The sequence below is a fragment of the Paramisgurnus dabryanus genome, chromosome 6 (assembly GCF_030506205.2).
Source record: "Paramisgurnus dabryanus chromosome 6, PD_genome_1.1, whole genome shotgun sequence".
Classification (NCBI taxonomy): Eukaryota; Metazoa; Chordata; class Actinopteri; order Cypriniformes; family Cobitidae; genus Paramisgurnus; species Paramisgurnus dabryanus.
The window spans coordinates 28741768-28751243 of NC_133342.1; the positions used below are offsets into that span (position 1 = coordinate 28741768).

The 9476-nt window shown below is 36.4% G+C and overlaps 1 long non-coding RNA gene across 1 annotated transcript; it reads left to right on the forward strand.

Annotated features, from left to right (window-relative positions):
• Positions 1 to 2956: 2956 nt before the first annotated feature.
• Positions 2957 to 4844, forward strand: LOC135764675 (uncharacterized). The gene is made up of 3 exons (XR_010540200.2): positions 2957 to 3211; positions 4162 to 4226; positions 4597 to 4844. It is a non-coding gene; the product is annotated as an uncharacterized lncRNA (long non-coding RNA).
• Positions 4845 to 9476: the final 4632 nt, after the last annotated feature.

Genomic DNA, 9476 nt, shown 5'->3' on the forward strand with positions numbered 1-9476 from the left:
CCATCATTTTTTCAAAATATCTTCTTTTGTGTTCTTCAGAAAAAACAAGAACAACATGAGGATGAGGAAATGACAGAATTTTCATTTTAGAGTGAACTATCCCTTTAATATGGTGTTTACTGTTGTGTTTAAGGCCATTTTAATAACACTTTTTTGAAAGTAATTTTTGCTTTATGGCTTATAAGTTTAAACCAGTAAATAACACATGGCTGCAAAAACAGCCCTTTTCGTAATTTCTTTCTTTAGCATTCTAAGACACATTGAAACATTATTTCTTTTTTGCATTTATGTACAATTATTATGGGACTGTTATTTTTATAATAAATAGTAATTTTCAAAACTTCTTATTTTTGATTAGAAAGGAAGATTTGAAAGACTGAAATAACAATAGACTCAAGCCCCTTTTGCCCGCCTGCATGGCCAACCTGATCTCACAAAGTTCCGTGGGATAGTCACAGAATTTTTTGCTAATTTTTCCGTGGCATTCTCACGGATCTCCGCATTTTTCCCTGGCCCTGCTCCGGACTGTCTTTTTCCGTGGAATTCTCACGGATTGGTTACTCAAGTGCTTTTTCCTATTTTCAAACCATTTTCGCTTCGGTTTAGGGTTAGATTTGGTGTTTGCGTTAGTATGTCACTTTAACTATTGGTTCATACTATTTTTTTCTGATTTATTTTTTTATATTTTCTAAACTTTAAACAATTGTCACCTGGCGTTGGGGTTAGAGTTGGGTTTGGGTGGGGATGTCATTTCATGTAAATCTAACCCTAAACCGAAGCAAAAATGGTAAGAAAATAGGACAAAACAGTTGAGTAACCAATCAGTGAGAATGCCACGGAAAAAGACAGTCCGTAGCAGGGCCACGGAAAAATGCGGAGATCCGTGAGAATGCCACGGAAAATAAACAAAAAATTCTGTGACTATCCCACGGAAATTCGTGAGATCAGGCTGGCATGGCACTATAGACGGTTTCATTTGATGCACGTACGGTGACGCGATTACGTGTCTGGTCGGAACTTTACTTCCAATTTCAGAAGTAAAAAGTTGCTAAACTGAACTCTTGAACAAATACCTTGTCGAAAATAACAAATGTTTTGCTTTTCTAGGTAATCTATGTGTTGTTTGTTTTGCTTCTTATATAAATAAACTACTTTAAAATGACTGTTGTTATTTATTCTTTGCGGAGTTTACCGGAAGTTACGTGTTGACCATGATAGCCTCGTTTATGTTGTTACTGCTGAAACTGTCGAAATGCATTCATGCAGTGTTTAAGCACCCGCACCTCCATTGGTCCTGACTTCTGGCACGAACCCACAGTGTTTGGTGCGGTCTTTAGGCTATCATTGTTAAAACGATGGGTGCGAAAAGTGTTTGCTCTCCGCCTCTTGTTTTTGTTTCACTTTGCAGATGTGTTGAAGTCGCGTAAGCTTATTTCATCAATTGCTCTTAAATATCAGAGAAAGCCTTTACATATAAATGTACAAAACGTTGTGCAGCATGTTTACTAACAACACCAGCAGTGGTACTCTGACATATTATTAGTGTGCATCAATTTAAATGCTAATTTCTCCCGCTTGTGTTTAAAAGAATAATAATAACCAATTTATTTATAGCGCCCAAATTACAGTAACTTTCTCAAAGCACTTTGCAGAAAATTTTACATACAAGGCAAAATAATATAAAAGAATACACTATTAATATAACATAATATAAATCATGCAAAAGCAATCCTTAAATAAAATGTTTTAAGATAAGTTTTAAAAGTAGCTAAGGCGTTTTCTTACCTAATATCAGCTGTGAGAGAATTCCATAATTTTGAGGTGTAAGATGAGAAGGCCCTGTCACCCTTGGAATGAAGCCGAGTTTTGGGGACACCTAATAAATCACACTGAGAGGAGCGCAGATTACGATTTGGTAAGGTATTAAAATATCATCCAGATGCTGCAGAGCCAAATCATGTAAAGTTACATGCTAACATTAAGATTTTAAAATCAGCATGGTACCAGACAGGAAGCCAGTGTAGCATCTCCAAGATTAGGTTTATGTGATTGCCAACCTTGGCTCCAGTTTAAATTCTTGCAGACGAATTTTGTAGGTATTGAAGTTTGTTAAGAGAAAATTTAGACACACTGTCAAGAAGAGCATTGCAATATAGCATAACAACAGGATAACACAGGCTGAATCAGTGCAATATTTCTGAAATGAAAAAAGGAGGCTTTGACCGTGTTGTGTATAAAAGGCTTAAATGAAAGTGTGGCATCAAAAATAACTCCAAGATCTTTAAGTTTAGTTCGTAACTTTAAAGCAACACAATCAACTGTCAACTCTAAAGCAGTGGTTCTTAAACTAGGGGCCGGGGGGGTAATTAAACCTAAAAAAAATAATCTACTTTGGACTACTTTGTATAATTTATTTTTTTGTTTAATTAAAATGTTAAGTTTAGAACGGTTTTTGTCATATATTTTCTTTGGAGGGGCCCTGAAGGAATGCACTGTACACAAGGGGGACCGCAAGCTGAAAAAATTTGAGAACCACTGCTCTAAAGTACCAGCATTATGAAGTTGATGAGGAGAGCCAAGGAGCATGACTTTTTCAGAGTTTAATCTCAGAAATACAGTTGGACAGGTAAGAAACATCAACTGATTGACCAGATGTGGAATGTATATAAATCTGTGTGTCATCAGCATAGAAATATATCTGAGGTCAAGAGCTCTAGGGGGAATTATAAAAATGCTTAAAAGCAGCGGACCAAGAACTGAGCCCTGAGGGACACCAGTACTAACCGGACCCATCAAAGATCTAAAACCATCCATATATAAACAAATTGACTACGACCCATAAAATAAGACTTAAACCAATCTAAAGTAGTCTCAGATACATCAAAGACCAGGTGTCCCAGAAAAACTTGGTACATTTTTTTCTTTGTGCATAGCACCCAGAATAACTGAGGATATTACACTCTAAAAATGGCTGGGTTATTTTTTAACCCAAAATGCTGGGTTGAGTCTGTTGGGTTGTTTTGCTGGGTTAATTTTTAACATTTTAAACACTTTTTGGGTAGTTTCAGTTTTCTGGTTGTTGGGTTAAAACTGCTGGGTTATTATGCGGGGTTGTTTGAAGAGGCTCACGTGCTTCGCGCCTTTGATGTTTGAATGTGCTCAGCAACGGTCGTTGTGAAAGGACAGAGTCACTGGAAGCAGTTGTTTCAAGGTAAGTTTATATGTTTTTGTAAACATTTCATGAATATAAACAAGATTATAACATTTTGCGAGACAGCAACGTGTTAATTTATACAGACTAAGACGACGGGTGTAATTTAGAGGAATGACGACTGTTACCTCAGATCGCCATTTACACAAATTGACTCGAATAATCGTTATAAGATGTTTAATATGGCATATTAATACAATTAATACAATTAATAAAATCGATGTTACAAAATCCCCATCATACGGTTGATTACGTTAACTCATGACAATTTCTGAAAGCCTTTAACAAAGCGAGTCAAAACCGGTACCGAGTCGACCTCCGCAACCCCACTTCGGCTTTTTGTGTCACACACACGCATAGATTTCCCAGCTTAGCAATAGCGACACTATTAAATTAAAGGTGATGACAAACGAGTTGCTTTCTTGTCATTCGATATGGAAAGACAGACCGCGAGGCGCGAGCACAAGTTAACTTAAATGGCGGCGGAGAATTGCGGAGCCGGCGTCTACTCTGTCACTGAAAGGCAGGGACAAGCAGCACATTCACTTCACAGTCGGTACGGCAGGTAACGCGTCAATAAATGAAAACGAAACAGCGTTTCCAAGAACCGGTGTCTTATGTATATTGCTTGGTCCTCTCTTTTAAAATGAATCAATAATTTAAGTGTTTGGACATGAACTTGAAAACATAAACGCATTTGTCACCAAGACACTGCGTGTCACTGCGTGTACAGTTTAACAAACATTTATATGTGTTATATAAATGAAGATGTGTTATTGAGTCGTATTTAGTTACTATTTTATATTAATTTAATAATATTCTTGGGTTGTCTCCTGTGATTTCAAGTTTATATTGACCAACCCTCTGATCTGTGGCTGATACTGTATCAGAGATGTTATGTTTTTAGCAGAGATCAGATGTGATGTTGTTTTCCAATTCTTTTTTTCTAGAGTGTGCAGAGTTTTTATGTCCATCCATTAATGAGGCTAGCAAGACCTTCATACAACTTCAGCCAGTAAGTATAACATTTAATAACTCCTATTTAAAATATATTGGGAATGTCTTAATTATCTGCTGCATTTTATTCTGCAGCACTTTATTCTTTATAGTCAGATCATCCTATTTGTCAGTCTGTGTGGTTTGCAGCCTCTGTTGTTGGCACAACAATTAAAGGAGTGTAACACCAAAGTCTTATGCAAACCGACGACAGGCCATTGCATTTTTGGGGAAAAAAATCTCACACGTGGTGGTAATGCGGCCAGGGATGCAAAAGAAAGTCTTATAATTTTTATAAAATGTATAATTCACTTGGCCCACATGGTTTTCTGAACACTTATATCTGATCATTTAGTTCAGACCACTAAAAGTTTTTTCCTCTTTTGTAGATTGCAAGAAATGTGGTGGAAGTTCTTCTCTGGACAGAATCCTCGAAATCCTTTCCTTTATTTCCTGGCCATGGGAAACATGCAACAGATCTCTCAATCTTTTTTCTCTATCAGTCTCTCTGATGGAGCCAATATGGAAGTGACTTAAACTGCAATTCGGCCAAGATGGCGACGGCACGCACCGCCTACTTTAGGCTTCAAAAATGCTCTTCACAACCAATGGGTGACATCACGGACACTACTTTCATATTTTTTTACAGTTTATGGTTTAAAGGCATTTTACGTGCTTGAAAATAAATACCCCAGGCAATGTGCATAACTGTAGTCTGTCATTTTCCAAATGGATGAATCCTCTGCTGTTCGGTTCCTTTGTACATCTTTGTTCGTGAGGAGTAACTTTAATAAATGAAGTATTTTTAGTCAAATACATTCCATACTCTGAAACTTGGAACATCTGTTCTGTAAAAAACTTTACACATCTGTAAATGATTTTACTTTTAATTGAACAATTACATTGTTTATTTTCTTACACTGCTGCAGTTTTGTTTATGTACATTTCAGTATTTCATTTATATATTGTATATACTTATATACAAATTCTGTCTTAAATTCAAACAAATTGATTTAACCTGTTACATTGTTACTTCAATGTGCATAATTTCTGATATTTAATAAATATATTTATACTTGATGTCAGTAAGCAGCAGTCCTTTAAATGATTTTGCAACTGCCAACTGTAAAAATGTAAGAGTTTGTAGTTATTTTGAAGTCAAATAAACATTTATTTGGTGTTCACAATGGTCTTGATTTACAATAAAGCACATGATAAAAATAACCCAGCAAGAATAACCCAAACCCAGAATATTAATCTCATAAGTGGTTAAAATGACTACACGTTGGGTTTTTTCAACAACCCAACCTGCTGGGTTAAAATGTGTTACCCAACGTGTTGGGTTACTTTAACCCAGCATGTGTTCTGTCCAATATTTACCCAGCGCTGGGTTGCCAATTGGTTTGTTTTTAACCCAACCATTTTTAGAGTGTAATGACATGGAAGAGCTACTTAGGGTTATTGAAATTATTGTCAATAATCTGAGAAAGATATGAAGACCTTACTGTGACAATAGCTTCTCTGCTAACTGGGAACTTGCTCAGACAAGTTTTCCAGGCTTGATGAGTGGCTTGATGAGTTTGTTGTTAAACAGGACAATTTTAGGCTCAAAAGGGGCCAAAGGCAGGGCATCTGAGCAGGAGTTAATCGAATTACCAAACACAGCAGGATCAATTGATTGCCATTAACGGAAAGAGACAGTATATGTGAAACAGGACTTATAGATTGTACAACCTCCAAATTAAAACAGACTGCTGAATGATCGGAAAGACCAACATTTACAGTTGTAAAGTTTGACACGAAAACAGATGGACTCGCCCATCGACCATACCCTAAAAGTAAAGGGTAAAATATGGTCCACTTTTTAGGCTTATGCAAGGGTTTGCTTACAGTGTGCATGACACAATACTTGTCATCAGAGGACTGTTGCAGATATTGTACACACACCGCTGGATTTTTAAAACCCGCGAACATTGTAGGCTTAAGTCGTGCATGCGCGTACAGGAGAATGTAGTGTGTAGCCCAAGAGATGCATTGTATTTTGTGACAATGCGCATGCTTTGAACGTCTGTGTCCATGAATAAGTTACATAAATAATACTTTGCAAGTCTGTGCAATCAACTGAAAAAACTGACTATTTTCCGGCTTTAAGCAGGACAAAAGCGGTCGAAAGTGGACAAAAGCGATGGATTAAAACACCAGGTGTGAACGGAAATGTGTCTCTCTCATCCACTTTTGATTCATTTGACCAAAATGCATCTTATAACCTCTTGAGCTCCGGCCACGCCCTAGGACCCACCGGTGGGTCCGCAGGGAGGTCATAAAATTATTTTGTAAAAATCTATAAACTGTAAAGCACAAAACTAGTCATATATGGTATTTTTTGAAAGAGTAGAACCTCTGCTTTATTGCAAGTCCCATGATATTTGCTTTAATTTTACATAAAAGAAAATAATAAGGTCTAAATTCGTTCTTTCGCAACCACCCCCCTTGCGAAAATCATATGAATAATGTTCATATTTCATATTTATAGCACACAAACTCACCAAACATATACAAATCACACATCAAATGAAAGCTCTCACTCTCAGGAATATCACTGCACTTTATTTCACCGATCTTATACATTACAGTGACATAACCAATAATAATTTTCAAAAGAATCACGAAAACTGAAATGACTTATGTAAACAAGCAAACGTATGCATCATATTTCTGCGAGTCTAACGCCTCATTTCGATTAAAGCTAAATAACTTTTGCTTTGAAGATGCTATCAACAAAATTATTTTTTCTCCTGTTTATTGCCACCTAGTGGAATCAAAACAGGGGCGTTGCTAGACATAAAGCTCTACTGGGGCACAGGCCCCCCATTTTTTTTTTTTACTTTTTCTTGAAAGCCTGCGGTGTGCAAGATACAATTTCCTTTGCTTAACCCACTATTCCAACATTGCAACAAGTACTGGGAAAGACAAACATTTATTTAAAAATATTTAAGTATCATCTTCATATATACAACATAATTAACATGTCTTAAGGCATAAAATGTTTGGAAATAATGGCTGGAGAGAAAAAAAATGTTATGCACATTTGCATTTTACATAACAATGATTAATAACTTCTTTTTTTATTTTTAAGAATATTTTCATTTTATGACTACTAAAAAATCTATCTTAGTTACTGCTAACTGATTATGTAATGACCTAGAGCTAGTGAACTAAATATTAATTTCATATCTGAAAATACAGAACAGTATAACACAGTTTTTGTATGTGAACAATGCAATTTTATAGACTATGGACAGAGGTTTTCCTGAAATTTTCCCTCTAATGTTTAAGCCCTGACAGGGTAGGATGTTATGTGTCTTTACTCCCTTAAATTCATCATTTTTCCTTCCCTTTTCCTGCTTTGCACAAAACATTTCTGATGTCCATCACATGCGTCAATGAGATTTTCATTATTATTTAGAAACTTACTTTAGTCTCGCCATGTTTTCATAAACCAACTCAATCGCGTGTACTTTGTATGCGGCTGCGCACGGCAAAACAGTCGCGTGCACGCCTCAATTCATGTCCGCGTCCGCGCACCCATTCATGTCCGTGCGCGGACGCGGACATGAATTGAGGCGTGCACGCGTCAGTGCGACTGTTGCGTCGCTTTTTCAAACGTGAATTGGGTAACTACATTGCATATAGATCCGTTTTGCCGCGATTGTCTTTGTAAAGGAATACACTAGTTAACTGCTAAAATGTAAACTTGAGATTTACACAGGGGCACAAAAGATTTACACTGGGGCACGTGCCCCAGTAAAAGGTGTCTAGCGACGCCCCTGAATCAAAACCTGTGTTTTTAGTGTCTAAAGCGACATAGACCAAACATGTCCTAAATTACAGATTCTTAAATAAAAACTTAATTAAAAAAATAATAAAAATCTGAAAAAATAAAATACAAAATATGCAATATTTTACCCATGTTTTAAAATTCAGACAGTTTTCTGTCAAATGAGACCATTTGTATCAATTTATTCCAAAGTATGCGAGTAGGGCCCTCTTTTAAATTCTGGTATGCCTAATTCTGTAAAAAATTCAAAATATGATGCAGAGCTGAAGAGGTTAATACCAGGTCTAAATGTGCTCTATGTGCTTAAAACACTTATGAACGTCTTGGTGAAAACATATTAACAGCTTCTTTTTAGAGTTAGAAAAAACTACAGAGTGTCAGAAGCTACTGTAATCATTTTTAATCTGCTCGCTGTAAAGCTGTACGAGTGACTCATTGTGACATCACGGCATACACTCTAAAAAAAACTGGGTTATTTTCAACCTAGCATTGGGTCAAAAAAGAGACAAACCCAGACGCTTATGTTAAATGTTTAGATTTTACTCAAAAAAAAAAAAAAAAACATTCCAGGATTTTAATTTGAAACAACCTGGCATAGGTTAAATTACAACCGAACTGGTTGGGTTTGTCCATTTTTGACCCAATGCTGTTTTAAAATAACCCAGTGTACTTTCTGAAAACGTAGCAGTGATAAAAAAATCTGAATCAACAAAATGACCTTCATGATATTAAAAGTTATCATCAAGAAAATCACTTTTTTAATCTATCCATTTTTTCTATCCAAGTGTGTTGGTGGAAAAAGTTTTTATGGAAATCGAAAGCAGTTTTACATCAAGGCAGCTCCTCAAGTCACATAAGTCCATTCCCAATGTATTCATTTTAGGAAGAATACATTCACCAAAACATGGATAATTTGAATGTCATTCTTTTGGGAAAACCTTGGATTCAAATGTTGTACTTCATTTAAATCCAAGGTTTTTACTACCCTAGAGTGGTATTTAATGCAGTCCTTCATCTCTCCACATTAGAGCCATCCAGAGTCAACAGATGACTGCTTAGTACAGCTTTCCAGCTTTGTAAGTGAGCTCACCTGGTAGGCACATACGTAGAAGAGCTGATGATGTGTCCAAATGCCCTTGTATGGGTACTTTTTAAATACTTTGCCCATAATTTAATGACAACTTTATATCAGAGGCTAAATCAACTACAACCTCCTCCAATGAGTCAAAGCAACTTCCGCATATAGTGTGGACTGATGTAGACACACAAAACACATTTGGGACATTCATGCTTAACACTTTAACGTCCCTACAGATCTGTGTACCTAGTCATTAAAGGTATCATTACTTAGAAGTTACTAATGAGCAGTAAACTGCTGTTTATGCTTTGATGTGCGAGACTGACAGGATGACTTGCACCACAAGCCATCCC